The sequence below is a fragment of the Echiichthys vipera genome, assembly GCF_963691815.1.
Source record: "Echiichthys vipera genome assembly, chromosome: X".
Classification (NCBI taxonomy): Eukaryota; Metazoa; Chordata; class Actinopteri; order Perciformes; family Trachinidae; genus Echiichthys; species Echiichthys vipera.
In genome coordinates, this window is record NC_139825.1 from 8,379,296 (window position 1) to 8,394,924 (window position 15,629).

The following is a 15,629-nucleotide window of genomic DNA, read 5'->3' on the forward strand; positions in this document are numbered from 1 at the left end:
GGACTTAGTCCAGGGTTGTATCCTGGTCCCAATTCTGCGAAAGAAGGCAAATTGACCTAAACAGTCCAAGTAGGATCATAGGGTTAACTTTAAAATGTAGCAAAGCCACAATCTACTCACAAAACACTCACCATGTACTCCTGCACCAAGACGTCGGGATTCTCATTCAGATAGATGCAGAGTCCTTTAATGAGGGACTCCCTTCCAGCATCAACGTCATCCTTAAGAATTATAACAAAGAAAATAGAGATATTTGAACTAAAAAACACAGAAGAAAGTAATCAAAGACAAAAACTCTTTGACTTTTTTAAACAGCATGTGACACAAATATCTACAAAACATTAGAACCAGCTTTTTGGACCTGACCTTTATATCATCTCCAGAGATGATAGATAGACAGCACTCACAGGTAAAGGGAGTTGAGCTTGGAAATGGATGCATATAAATATTTTCTGACTAATGCAATGCATAAACACTTTAGAGCTAAACAATCTAGAGTTAAAAAATCTTACTGTCATCATGGCAGCTACGTCTTTCAGCTTTTTGCCACGCTCCCCCGATTGCTTGGCAAACACTCTCAGTAGACGCTCAGAAAGCAGGTCAAGCTGCGACAGAAACCTTGATTGTAGAGGCATGGTTGTGATGCGCTTAAATTCTGTGTTTATCTGGAACATAAAATTATTTTTATATAAACAGCACAGTCCACAGATTTTAGAAGACCTTTCTACAACATCAAAACTACACCTGCCCGCCATATTATGGCGTGCACTTTGCATGGTTAATCATCTGGGCTCTGCTATGGAATATTTGGAAACACATCCTAATAAAGTCGAGCATTATTTTTTTTACAAATGAACACATTATCTATGACACAACTAGTCAGGGCATCATTTGTTAAATTACCTCCATTGCATTAAAAAGAGCTGGCCATCTCTCTTGTACATTTATGACCATAGGAGCGTCAAAAATTACTTCTTGTCTTCTTAATGCAAATGTTCTGTCCATTTTAGCTTTAATTGTCTCTCTGTTGTTGCGCTTCTTGACATCTGAAAGGAGTTCGACCCTCATCTTCTCCAGGGACTGGGCACATTCTCCAAGTAGAAAAGAAGGGCAGTATTCCACTTCACCCCTCTTTGGTTTCTTAACGTCAAAAGCAGGGGAGCGTTTCTCAGCTGGCTTAAATTTCAAAGAATTCACACATACTTCAGGACATCCTACTTTACGGAGATGTGTGCGGTAGTTCGACAACTTGTATTTGAGGCTCATCTTCCATCCTTCATAGCCAGAGGGTGAGCCTTTTTCTTTTAAACATGGATGCTTCAAGATGAGTGCCTCTGCAACTTCTTCAAACTTACTGTCTTTGAGATAGACTGTGTACTTGACTACCTCCTGGATCAACCCCTCTAATATGTCAGACTTCAGCTTTGGATCAGGTATCAGCAGCATCCCATTTTCCTTGAAAGCTACGTGGGCCTTCTCAAGCTTAATTTCCGCATCGTATGTGAAACGGGGAACACAGAACAAATCTGGCCATGAAGCCCGTGATGACGTAGACTCTGGAGATGAAAGAATGACGGTGCTATCACCAGAACAGGATGAGGTGTCATCCAGTGCACTCGTTGATGAAAAGGAGAAACTGTGTTCACCTTGGTCTGGAGGTTGGCAGGATATGTATACAACCTTGAGTGTTGCTTTGTCTTGTATTTCTTCCATTAAGGTTAAGTTAACAAACTCGTTGCCAAAAAGCGTGTCCATAAACTGTAGTCGGAAGGGTTCCATTATTTTACACTGAGTCTTTATGTTAGTCTCTAGTTCAGCCACAGTTGAAGGCAGACCAGCAGAAAACATGACCCTCTGACTACTGTCTGGTCCAAGGATAACTCTGAGAACAGCTGGAGTTGTCATGGTCTCCCTTGACTGTCTGTTAGGAAAGAATAAGGAAATGTAATTAGTATCAATCAAGAGGTATTGTTAATCAACAAAGCTCATCTTTTTCCAATAAAACACTAACAATCTGACAACTTAACTAAAAAAAACACCAGTAAGTGTGTACAGGGTTTCCCATGCAAATTAGTACGTGACAGCAGAGGATTTTTTTTTTTGTGTGTGTTTTCCAACACAGTCAATTCCTTCATCACAGTCTGATCTATACATGAGTATATGTTGCCAATCCCATCACCATTTCACACACAAACAAGGTTAAACAGAGTACAACAAACATATCCCAGTGATAACATTCAGAGGCTGAGGAGAACACAGGACAATACCAGAGGAGTGATGAAGTGCACTGCAGGCTCAAAACATAATTGAAAAAGAGTGGTCTCTAGGGTTTCCATACATTCATTTTTAAAACTTTTAAGAGATGTACACAGCGGAGGCAAAAGAAGGATGAGAATTAAAGAGATGAAGAGGGGAAGAAAAGAGCAGATGGAACTGAGACAGGAGACGGAGGAGGAAAGAGATTGAGGGAAGTAAAGATAGGATAATCAGAAAGGGGGAAAGATAAAGAAAAGAGATGAGGAGAGCAGATGAGAAGGAAGGAGCAGAACAGGAGGAAAGAAAGAGGTGGCCCACATCTATGCATGTTAAATGTAAAATAATAATTACAAACCATTTCAAAATCTAGACAGAATATACATACATTTTACATACCAGAACCTACAGATTGATCTCTTCAAGGTCACCATCCGCACACCCCCAACTACATAGGCAGCCAATGGATACTCATCAACCAGTTCGGATATTTCCACAAGAGCAAATTCTCGTGCTGGAGATGGAGTCAGCTGAAAGGCTCCATAATGCTCACAATACCATCCACACAACAGTTTCAACACAAAAAATAGTCTCTGCTGCAGGATACATATTTGATGGATTTCCCCAAATTCAGGCAAGCCACCCTCAGAACCATATGGCACTATCATACCTGGTCTGTAGTTTATTCCCTTGCTCCAAACATTTTTTGCAAGGTTTATTTCAGATACATCAGGATCTCTCTGTTTAAAAGCTTGAGCTAGCTCTTCCTTCAAAACATCTAATGGGACAGTGGATACATCCGATACATCGAGCACTGGTTTATCAATATTTGGAGATGACAAGTGATAGCCAATCATAATCTGATGTTTCACAGCCAGAGACAGAGGCACGTTTTTAAAGCAACTGGTGTGTTTTATAACTTTTTTAAAGAAACTGTGCTTTGCCTCAAACCTGATGGTCCAAAGTCCCACAAGAGGCCCCAAAAGCTTTATCAGTTGTGGGTAATGTTCTATGTAGTGGTGTTTGGGCAGCAATCTTTTGTTAGGAAACACCTCTTGATACCTTTGTCGATGATCTGAAATTTTGCTCTCAAGGTAGGCGATAGACTCATCACTGTGAACTGGGGCAACCGCTAGCTCAACTATCTGTTTTAGATCCAACAAGACCTGCCATACTGGCTCATGTTCAGGAATACTGGGGCCAATTAGAAATGGGAGCAATCTTAACAAGCTCCAATTTTCATGGGCATTGCCCCCTATGGTTTTCCTGCTTGAAAGATTTTGTGGCAAAGTATGAGGCTTATTGGTTTTGTCTGTCCACTTGTATGGGAAATGCAGAATGGAACTGTTTATATCACCCAAGGTGATATACTTCTTTGATATTAGTAATGTGAGGCAATGTGCTATTTCAACAGGCACAATGCCTTCAAAAAGATCATGAGCAATGTCAGGAGGGTAGCCACTGACAACGTGAAAATGAGACAGTGCTCCAGTAAAAGGACAGGCTCTTTTTACTCCAAATAAGCTACTGCCACTATCCAACGCTGCTCTGACATGGGTTTCATGTGTTTCTTTTGTTCTGAGGCTAAAAGTTCCTGACCTTACCTCACGCAATTGAATATCTTTAGCTGGTGCTGTACAAAAACGACAGAAGTAGGGGCCTGTAAAGTTCTCCACAAAACCTGCTATTCCGTGTGCTCCTAAATTGTCAGCAGCAATAGTCTGCACTGTACCCTTCAGTGTTTTGTTGAGTTGTGGGACAAAAATGCCCTCAACTTCCAAAGACCTCAGGTCGTGTATTAAGGGCTCTAAAACCTTTTCATAACCAAAAGACTTTACAGCGTCAGTTTTACACAAAATGGCCAAAAAAATTGAGGACAAACTAGAATGAGACCCTGGGGGAATATTACTTAGTACCCAATACACAGCACAAAGTTTGTGGGTTTTGCTGGAGGTGCCCAAAGGGTTACAGACCTCAAAGTCATCAGCATACAAAGTTATGGATAAACTTAGATCCTTCCCTGACAACAAACCATTTTCCTTAAAATGCAGACCATCCTTGTAGGACCTGTACAGAATTTCTTTTCCAGTCTCTGTCTCCCTTTGTGTTTCGTGATGACTAACTATCTTATCTATAATATCTTTCCTACTCAGCAGCACTTGCAGGGATTCTAGGATGGGGACATACTGGAATGTTTTGTTCCCTTTTGCATCCAAAATATATTCAAGTGGTTCAACAACATTAAATTTTGCCTTGTAATATTGCTTACGTTGATATGCAGAACTCAAAGGTCCATTCTTCTCTATGGCCTTATTTAGAGGATTTGCTGAGCACAGAGAGGAGATTATTTCATCTATGATAGCTCTGTCAACCTGGAGCTTGTGCTTCTGAAAAATGTCAACTACAATACCTTCAGCATGAGATTTTGAGAGACAGCCAGTCACGTGGTGAAGTTCCACTAAAAAATCATTGATTGCTCTGCTTGGTACATGGGAAAAATGTTCTAATTTTAACAAAGCTGCTGCCAAACTGTGCTCGATTACATCTGGGAGGTCATTTAGAGCACCTGTACAGCTACCGGGTTGAGCATCCTCACCAATATCATCATCAGATGTATTTGAAGCAGATTCTGGAGGAGCAAGGGTTGCTGATGCTACAATTCCTGGTTTAAACTCTTTTGAGGAAAAGGACCTGTGTTTTCTGCTCTTGTGGGACTTAAAAGATCCTAGTATGTTTGTCTGAAATTTGCAATCCAAGAACATACACGTCACAACCTCATTTTTCTTTAAATGTGCCTTAATGTGAGTCCAGTATTCCCTCTCAGCCACGAGATCCTTACAAGGACACAAATGGCAACTAAATGTTAATTTCTCTGACTGATGACTACTAGTTTTAATATCATGACACCTATTCAAATGAATTAATAATGCATTCCACGTTCTAAAAGTGCATGGGCAGCTTGCATGCACACATGGAATACGATTGTTATTACCATAATGTCTATGACTGACTCGATAGTGCTTCAGAATATGGGACCTACTTGGAAAAACTGAAGGGCAGGTCTTGCATTGCCACATTTACTCCATCACTGGAACATAGCACCATTCACTGTGGAAATGGAAACAAAGACGGATTTAAGGTAGAGTTGGAGATCCTGGAAAACCAGTTCAAGCAGGTCACATTTTGAATATACACAGACAAAAGTCCAAGTTGTTTTCCTCAGACTTCTCCCCTAGAGAGCGCAAGAACACGCACTGCTTGTTCAGTGTTGGGTTCACATCAACTGATTGCAAAAGGTTAGATAAATGATAGTTATACTAAGAATGAATAACAATAATAATAATTGCAGTAACTACAAGAGCAAATACAACATCCTTGTCTCACCACAAAAACTTGAGCCCATGATCCATCAGCTGACTCAGGATGATATGCGATCTTGAGTTTGTCTGTCACTCTGCAGCAAAACAGGAAACAAATAATCTAGGCATGACAAAACTGTATTTCAATAAACCCACATTAGATGTACACTCATAGGCAACTGTATTTAGGTACACTGCATAAACCATGGTAATACCGTATTGACCCGAATATAGGACATCTTCGATTATAAGACGACCCCACTTTTTCACATAATTTTCATCGTCCTATATTCGGGTCAATACGGTATATCAAATAATTAATGTGAATATTGACTTCTCTGATGAGAACAGAGTTTTCATTATGCAAGTTAGGCAGCGGCAGACCATCCCTACATGATTATTGCCACCACTATTCAGGCAGAGCCGACGCACACCAGTTAATGTGTCCTTTTTAGTTTGAATTTCCTCTACTTCTGCTCGCTAGCTTAATGCCGCTGATGACATTAGCAGAGGCTGCTCGATGCCCTAATCTCACTGATGCTAACGTTACAGTCACGGTACAGTTAACACACAATGTAACTGAACAGTCAGTTGGCAAACCAATTCAAACTTAAGAATAAAGTAGCGTCGCAAAGTTAGGTTGACTGTAACATGAACGGCTCTGCTCGAAAAACTAATTCAAATGAAACACGGTGATAAATAAGCGCGAGCAAATAAGCTCACGGCACATATTTAACGTTAACGTTAGGTAGTGACTCTCAAGACATTAAACTACATTTGGCTGAGATTTTGACAATATTTAATTAGAAAATCAAAACTTACCGACCGAATAATGGCGTGGAGTAGCACTTGAATATGACGTTGCGTTGCTTTCTTCTACCTGCGAAGCCCGCCATCCCAAATCGCGTGAGGCATCGCGATAATTAACATTGCAACTTTATTGATTTACTTTATCTCAACACGTTCCGAACACATTCGTGTACCCACTCTGCATATTATGTAGTTTCTACACTATATAGTTATGTTTAACTTTAAAACATGAGGCCATTGTGTTAAACGCACCCAAGATGCTTACATAAATCCAAGAGTTGGCCAGTCTCCTTTTTTCAGTGTACATGTTCCAGAAAAAAAACCAAGTAGATAATTTAATAATAACTAGTAACACCAGTAAAAACCAGTTAAACCACTAAAAACTATGCTGTTACTGATGCCTGTAATCGGTGTAAATGCATCTTCTAAGGTCCTGTCCCAGGCGACTAAATTGTACAAAAATATTTGAAGCCGATCATTCGTCTTAACTAGTGATGGGAAGATGAGGCCTCATGAATCATTAGTTGTAGTTGTTCAGTCCACTAGATAGAGCTCTTGGTTTAAAGAGAATTGCTCAATGAATGGTAATTCAGTGTGCTTTCAACTAGTGATGGGCAAGTGAGGCTTCATGAAACTATATGAAGCATTTTCTTTACACTACAGCCACTAATTTCTACTCCAACATTACCGAACTGAACACTTCACACGCCCCCTGAACACACACACACACACACACACACACACACACACACACACACACACACACACACACACACACACACACACCTTTTGTAAAGTATAGGCAACTTGACATTTCAGGAGGGTTAGGGTATGATAAGACCGGCTGTGTTTATTTTTTTTGCTTGTTGCCTGCAGACACACCTAACAAGTATGACTTCAGACTTTTTAAAAATTGTAATCATACTTTCCATCCTCCAGACATATGTTACCATCCTCCAGACATATGTTACTTCCTGAAGAGGGCAGTGAAATTCACAGAGGTGTTCATTTCTTATTAACCCAGACATGACAGCATTTGGTTTTCCGATGTAGTTTTTCCCTTGTGCTCATTGGACCAAGTGGTTGCATTAAGCAGCTCTACATGGGTCACTTTTTAATGTAGAACCCAGGAAAAACTCCATTAATAATCAACACTGACCTTCAAGTCCAGCTTTGACACCAGTGGGGTCACTGGGGTTTGTGGTCCTCAGCTCCCTCAGTTTCTTACAATGCCAACATTTTATTCTGGTGACTGGGTTCCTATAAGTGATTTGAAAAGATTTGCACAGCAAGTTCAAATTAAGAATCTGCAGTTTGGACACACATGAAACATGTTGTGCTTCATATATATCCAGTTTTAGATGTTTCCTAAAAAGAAACCTGTTTCTAAGAGCTTATGGTAGCTTAAACTAGCATGGAAATTAACTTTTCTCAGTGAAAAAAAGTTTTCAAGAAATTGAGAATCTGCTCTTTCTTATTAAAGAAAACCTAATGAAGCTTTGTTGTCCTTCACATTTATCTGGTTTCACATGTTCCTTCTGGGAAGAAATAACAGCATAAACTATGTGATTTTCACAGTGAAAGAAACTCCAGAGAACAATTCAAAGAAAAAAAATCTGCTCTGGAGACAAAACATTTAAAATAAAAATTTGCTGTTTGCAGATAAATTCTTATAGAAAACCAGATAAAACTATGTTGTCCCACATATTTATTTATTTTTACATGTTTCCTATGCAGGAATTTGATTATAAGAGCTTCTGCAAGAAATGACAGGTTAAGCTATTTCACACAATATCTATATATATAATCTTATAAAACCTTTGCATTGGTCAGACAGTGGTGTTTATTTATATGTTGACCTGTTAGCAAGTAGCAAACCATACACACTTTCCTGCTGGGAATGTTGGAGGGTGTAACACACACAAAATGTTCCTGTGGAGCAGTGGAGTATATAGTTTCCTAATTTCTCGCTCTTACTCTAGCATTTTAAACTGCCTTGTTATTGAAGCGGCTAAAGAAATAAACTTGTCTTGCCTTTGTGGTCAGACCTTGGTCTGATGTCACTCACCAGTACCTACTATAATATGACTTTTTTTTTTAACTTTTTAGAAACACTATCCTATGACTGATTTTCCCATTTTCTCGACATATTATACTATAACTTTTCTTTTTTCAGAAAACTCTGCTATGACCCCTTGGGGATGAATAAAGTATAGTTGATTGATTGACTGACTATTGTTTGTGCATATGCACCAAACAGCAGTTCAGAGTATTCGGCCTTCTTTGAGACCCTGAATGGAGTCCTGCATGGGGCTCCGGTAGGGGACTCCATAGTTCTGCTGGGAGACTTCAACGCCCACGTGGGCAATGATGGAGACACCTGGAGAGGCGTGATTGGGAGGAACGGCCTCCCTGATCTAAATCCGAGTGGTCGTCAGTTATTAGACTTCTGTGCTAGTCACGGATTATCTATAACTAACACCATGTTCGAACATAAGGATGCTCATAAGTGTACGTGGTACCAGAGCACCCTAGGCCAAAGATCGATGATAGATTTTGTGATCGTATCATCTGATCTGAGGCCGTATGTTTTGGACACTCGGGTGAAGAGAGGGGCAGAGCTGTCAACTGATCACCATCTGGTGATGAGTTGGATCAGAGGATGGGGGAAGATTCTGGAAAGACCAGGAAAACCCAAACGAGTAGTGCGGGTGAACTGGGAACGTCTGGAGGAGGCCCCTGTCCGAGAGATCTTCAACTCACACCTCCGGCGGAGCTTTTCTGGCATCCCTGTGGAGGTTGGGGGCATTGAACCGGAGTGGGCAATGTTCAAAGCTTCCATTGCTGAAGCTGCAGCGGTGAGCTGTGGCCTCAAGGTCTTAGGTGCCTCAAGGGGCGGTAACCCTCGAACACCGTGGTGGACACCGGTGGTCAGGGAAGCTGTCCGACTGAAGAAGGAGGCCTTCCGGGATATGATATCCCAGAAGACTCCGGAGGCAGTTGCAAGGTACCGACAGGCCAGAAGGGCTGCAGCCTCTGCTGTGTCAGAGGCAAAGCAGCGGGTGTGGGAGGAGTTCGGAGGAGCCATGGTGAAGGACTTTCGGGCGGCACCAAGGTGCTTCTGGAAAACCATTCGACATCTCAGGAGGGGGAAACGGGGAACCGTCCAAGCTGTTTACAGTAAGGACGGGACGGTGGAAGGAGCACTTTGAGGAACTCCTTTATCCGACTAACATGCCCTCTTTTGTAGAGGCAGAGCTGGAGGCTGATGGTGAATCATTGTCAATATCCCTGGCGGAAGTCACTGAGGTAGTCAAACAACTCCACAGTGGCAAAGCCCCAGGGGTTGATGAGATTCATCCAGAAATGCTGAAAGCTTTGGGTTCGGAGGGGCTGTCTTGGTTGACACGCCTCTTCAACATTGCGTGGAAGTCTGGGACAGTGCCAAGGGAGTGGCAGACCGGGGTGGTGGTTCCTCTTTTTAAAAAGGGGGACCAGAGGGTGTGTGCCAATTACAGGGGTATCACACTACTCAGCCTCCCTGGTAAAGTCTACTCCAAGGTGCTGGAAAGGAGGGTTCGTCCTATAGTCGAACCTCAGATTGAAGAGGAACAATGTGGATTCCGTCCCGGACGTGGAACAACGGACCAGCTCTTCATTCTCGCAAGGATCCTGGAGGGGGCCTGGGAGTATGCTCATCCAGTCTACATGTGTTTTGTGGATCTGGAGAAGGCATATGACCGGGTTCCTCGGGAGATACTGTGGGAGGTGCTGCGGGAGTATGGGGTGAGGGGGTCACTTCTGTGGGCCATCCAATCACTGTACACCCAAAGCGAGAGCTTTGTCCGGATCCTCGGGAGTAAGTCGGATTCGTTTCAGGTCGGGGTTGGCCTCCGCCAGGGGTGTGCTTTGTCACGAATCCTGTTCGTGATTTTCAAGGACAGGATATCAAGGCGTAGTCGTGGTGGAGAGGGGTTGCAGTTCGGTGGGCTGAGGATCTCGTCTCTGCTTTTCGCAGATGATGTGGTCCTGATGGCATCGTCGGTCAGTGACCTTCAGCACTCACTGGATCGGTTCGCAGCGGCTGGGATGAGGATCAGCATCTCTAAATCTGAGGCCATGGCTCTTAGCAGGAAACCGGTGGATTGCTTACTCCAGGTAGGGAATGAGTCCTTACCCCAAGTGAAGGAGTTCAATTACCTCGGGATCATGTTCACGAGTGAGGGGAAGATGGAGCGTGAGTTTGGCCGGAGAATTGGAGCAGCGGGGGCGGTGTTGCAGTCACTCTACCGCACCGTTGTGACGAAAAGAGAGCTGAGCCGGAAGGCAAAGCTCTCGATCTACTGGTCAATCTTCGTTCCTACCCTCACCTATGGTCATGAAAGCTGGGTCATGACCGAAAGAACGAGGTCGCGGGTACAAGCGGCCGAAATGGGTTTTCTCAGGAGGGTGGCTGGAGTCTCCCTTAGAGATAGGGTGAGAAGTTCAGCCATCCGTGAGGAACTCGGAGTAGAGCCGCTGCTCCTTAGCGTTGAAAGGAGCCAGTTGAGGTGGTTCGGGCATCTAGTAAGGATGCCCCCTGAGCGCCTCCCTAGGGAGGTGTTCCAGGCACGTCCAGCTGGGAGGAGGCCTCGGGGAAGACCCAGGACTAGTTGGAGAGATTATATCTCCACACTGGCCTGGGAACGCCTCGGGATCCCCCAGTTAGAGCTGGTTAATGTGGCCCGGGAAAGGGAAGTTTGGGGTCCCCTGCTAAAGCTGCTGCCCCCGCGACCCGACCCCGGATAAGCGGATGAAGATGAGATGACATGAGATGATTGATTGATTGATTGACTGTTTTAGACATGCTATGAGAGAGATTTTATTTTTTAAATCTACTTTATGTGGCGGTCATTTTTCAACTGTACACAATGTACAAGTTAATGCCTAATAAAATATCTTTTAAAAATGCAGCCTTGATAAATAATTAAATAAAACAGGGATAAGTGGTTGAAGATGAATGAATGATTTACATGAGGTATTTTGGAAACAACAGTTCTCCAACTGTGACAGAACACACACATTTTGGAAACACCATATATCTTTAAAAGAGTTCAGGTCACCTGCAGTTTTATAAAAACTAAAATCCACCAGCAGTCTGGCCTTAACCATGTTCACACAGACAGGACTGACTCCACCTGCAGGTTTTCCTCCACTTATCTCTTCCTGCTCACATACAACGCCATCTTAGCCTGCCCTAAAACAAAGTTTAAAAGCTGGCTCTTGTGTTTGTGCTGGCGAGTGTATTTAAAACCAAAAATAAAAACCTGCTTACTACAACTCTCTTTAAAACTGGTAAAAACAACTTGTAAAAACAGAAACAGTGCTGACAGACGGTGACACTTATAAAAACAGTGGAAAACCTCCATGATGACGTAGAGCAGCCTCCCCTCTAAGTCCCTGTGTCTCTCGCAGAGTGGAGGCTTGTAGAGAGACCTCTGTCTGTGATAGTTTTTAAAAGCAGGGGGTCTTGACCAGTCATTTTGTTTCTCCAGTGGTCAAGCAGTTTATTACCCTGGTGGATCTCAGGCCCAGCTTGTCAGCCAGCCCAGTAGGGTCCTCCAGCTGGGGCCCGGCCAGCTCTACCACCTGGCCCAGTGTGGAGATGCCTGCAGTCTGCAGCAGCCTGGTCAGGGAGGGTCCTGCCCAGCTCGGGTGGTCCAGCACCGACCCGTACAGGACAGGCTCCTTCAGCAGCCAGTGAAGGGAGTCCCGCTTCTGCTGCCTCTCTTTTTTAAGCAGGTTCCAAACAATAAAAACACTTTTATAAAAACCAGGAAGAGATGATGAAAGGAGGACCGTTCCGTCATTCATTAAAAACAAAACAAAATCAAGACCCAGGCTGTTAAAATGTCTCAGGATGCACCGGGATAAAGGTCTCCACAGAGTGTCCTCTGGCCCAGTCAGTAACCTTTGAATAAACTGCAGCCTGAAGGCAGCGCCCCTGCTGGCCAGATGGACCAGGCCCTGACCACCCTCCTCCTTAGGAAGGAAGAGGACACTCTGTGGGACCCAGTGCATCCTGTCCCAAAATAAATCAACTAAATCTGCCAGGAGAGAAACTGGGGGATCAACACAGGACACCCGGTGCCTCAGGACGGATGAGACCAGGTTTTTCAGGATCAGGGTGCGACCTCTGTATGACATTTTTGGTAAAAGCCATGTCCACTTCCTGAGGTGCCCCTTCACCTTCACGTCAACATTCTCCCAGTTTTTCTTTTTATGAATCTCATCCCCCAGGTAGACCCCAAGATATTTGAGTCATCCTCTTTTCCAGTGTAGGCCCCCGGGCAGCCTGAGCCAATCCCCCAGCTCCTCCCCAACCATCAGAGCCTTGCTCTTCCCCCAGTTCACCTTTGCAGAAGAAATAAAACCAATGTATTTCACAGTATCAGTTAAAACATCTATATCTCTTTGTGTATTGACCAACACAATAAGGTCATCAGCATAAACAGACAGTTTAAAAGACACATCACACTGGGGGAAACACACACCGTTAAATTGTTCCTAAGTTTATGCAGCAGAGGCTCAATGGTCAGAGAGTACAATATCCCAGAGAGAGAGCAGCCCTGCCTCACCACTCTCTGGACGCCAAACGGAGCACTCAACCCGCCATTTATCTTCAGGACACTCGCAATGTCACTATAGAGAACCCGGATCATGGTTATAAAGCCTTGGTTGAACCCAAAGGCAGCCAGAGTCTGCCATAAATACTGGTGTTCAACCCGGTCAAAAGCCTTTTCCTGGTCTATGGAAATAATACCAGTTTCTACAGCCAATGAACTGGAGAGGTCCAAAGCATCCCGAATTAAAGTGACATTATCACTTATGAGCCTGCTGGGCACACAGTAAGTCTGGTCAGGGTGGATGACGGACGCCATCACCTCCCTCCGTCTCAGGGCCAGAGCTTTGGACAGGATTTTTATAATCCGTGCACAGCAGCGAGACCGGCCTCCAGTTCTTCAGGTCCTGCAGGTCTCCCTTCTTCTGCAGCAGGGTGATGACGGCCCCCCTGCAGCTCAGAGGGAGTCTTCCAGTCATGAGACTTTGGTTTATCACCTCCAGCAGGTCCTGTCCTATAATGGACCAAAAAGACTTATAAAAGTCAACAGAAAGGCTGTCCATCCCCGGAGCTCTGCTATTTTGCATGCTGGTCAGTGCAGTGAGAAGCTCCTGCTGAGTCATCTCTGCTGCCAGCTGGGAGTTTTGGTCAGCACTGACCTGAGGAAGACCACTGAGGAAGCTGCTTTGCACATCTGGATTATTTGTCCACTCACTCATAAAGAGGTCTCTGTAGAAACCAGCAGCAAACTTCCTGATCTCAGAAGAGTTTGAGAATTCAGAGCTGCCATCCGTGCGTAAAGAATGAATGGTCTTCCTATGTCCGTTTTTCTACTCCAGCCCAAAGAAAAACTGGGAGGGCGCATCCATCTGCAAGATGTTCATGAAGCAAGACCTGACCAGAGCCCCCTGTGCTGAGACGCCCAGCCGGTTGGCTTTTGACGATTTTTTTAACTTGAGGGGGTCTAAATGCGCTCGATTTCCTGTAGAAGCTGCTAAAGACTGCAGTTCTCCTACCTGTATCTCCAGATCCTTCATTGACTGGGTTAAGTCTCTCGTGACATTGCAAGTGAACTGCTGGCAAAGCTGTTTGATTTGGGTTTTCCCAAAATCCCACCAGTGTTGAATGCTGGGGAAGGCAGGCCTGCTCTCTCTGTGGGAAAACCAGAACAACTTAAAAGCAGTTCTAAAAGCCTGGTCTTTTAAAAGGGTAGTGTTAAAATGCCAATAGGCGCTCTTTAAACGAACATTTTTAGAAAGAAACAGAACAGGAGACAAGACAGTCAGGCTAAATAAAACACCTTTTAAAAATATTAAAATGGTGGTAAAATGGTCCAGTCTGGCCAGAGATAAAAGGTTTCCCCTTGTGTGACTCCAGGTGTACTGTCTGTGATTACTGTTATAAACCCTCCACAGGTCAGAGAGCTTGTGCTCTTCTATCAGCTGTCTGAACCTGTGGGATGAAGCAGGGTGTGGTTCTGGGTGATTCCTGTCTAAGGTTGGATCAACTGTGCAGTTAAAATCCCCCCCTAAAAACATATGTAGCCCTTACAAAATTTCCACTTATCAGGGTGACCTAATCCCAGTTTTCAAATCTGCAGTAGCCATTTTAAATCCAGTAGGGGGCAGTAATGGCCGGCAGAGACGGATAAACAACAGCGCTATGTTGATAGAAAGAGGGAAAGGAGAAGAGAGCGAGAGCTGAACGGCAGAAAGCTAAAGAGGGGAAACCAATGACGCAGAAAAAGAAAGTATAAATACAGATACAAGGAGCGTTAGTTTAATGAATCCTGTGAGAGTAAAAAACTACAAGAAATACCTGGGTGAAGTTCTGCAAAGGATAAATGTGGTTCCATCCATATCTCCGGTTGTTTTTTTTGCACCCCGTGATAAGTGAGAGGTAAGGATTGTTTCGGCAGACCGACCTCCCAGGGTCAAGAGAACAGAGGACCAGCGAAAGAGCAGAAGACACGTGGCGAGTGTGGAGCTTCCATTTGCAAAAAGGGTCGATGTACTCCATACAACTCTTCACCACATCATACAGATAAGCACTGAGATCTCCCCACACTTCTTTAAAGAAAAAAAACACACTACCCGGGTAGATGAACACTTTTTTTAATTTGATCTGGTTTGTTATTTTCTCAGAGCTCTGAACGTTTTGTATTGTTTCTTCTCCTCAACCTGAGTTGGTTGACGGTTAAAGGAAAGACATTTATCTTCTCAACTTAAAGGACAAATATGGGAAAAACATAAGGTTGAACTGACTAACAGACTAGACTTACCTGACTTAATTGTAAATGGTTGATTACATAGGAACTACGACTGTTATTTGTATTGATGATGTTAAATAAATGCCGGCAATGTTCTAAATAATCGTAAACAGGTGTCATAGTAATTTTGTTCCCCTACTTCCTCTTTGAAAAGTACCTTGATTAAGCACTTGTACATATATATTCCATAGTGTGCTAAAGAAAGTGCTACACATAAATAAATCATCACTACCACCAGCTCTAACAGTATCGCTTAAAATGTTTAAAAATGCCACCCTATCCACCCCACTGGTGGGCGCGTAGACATTTAAAAACACAAGCTTCACAGTGACCTTTA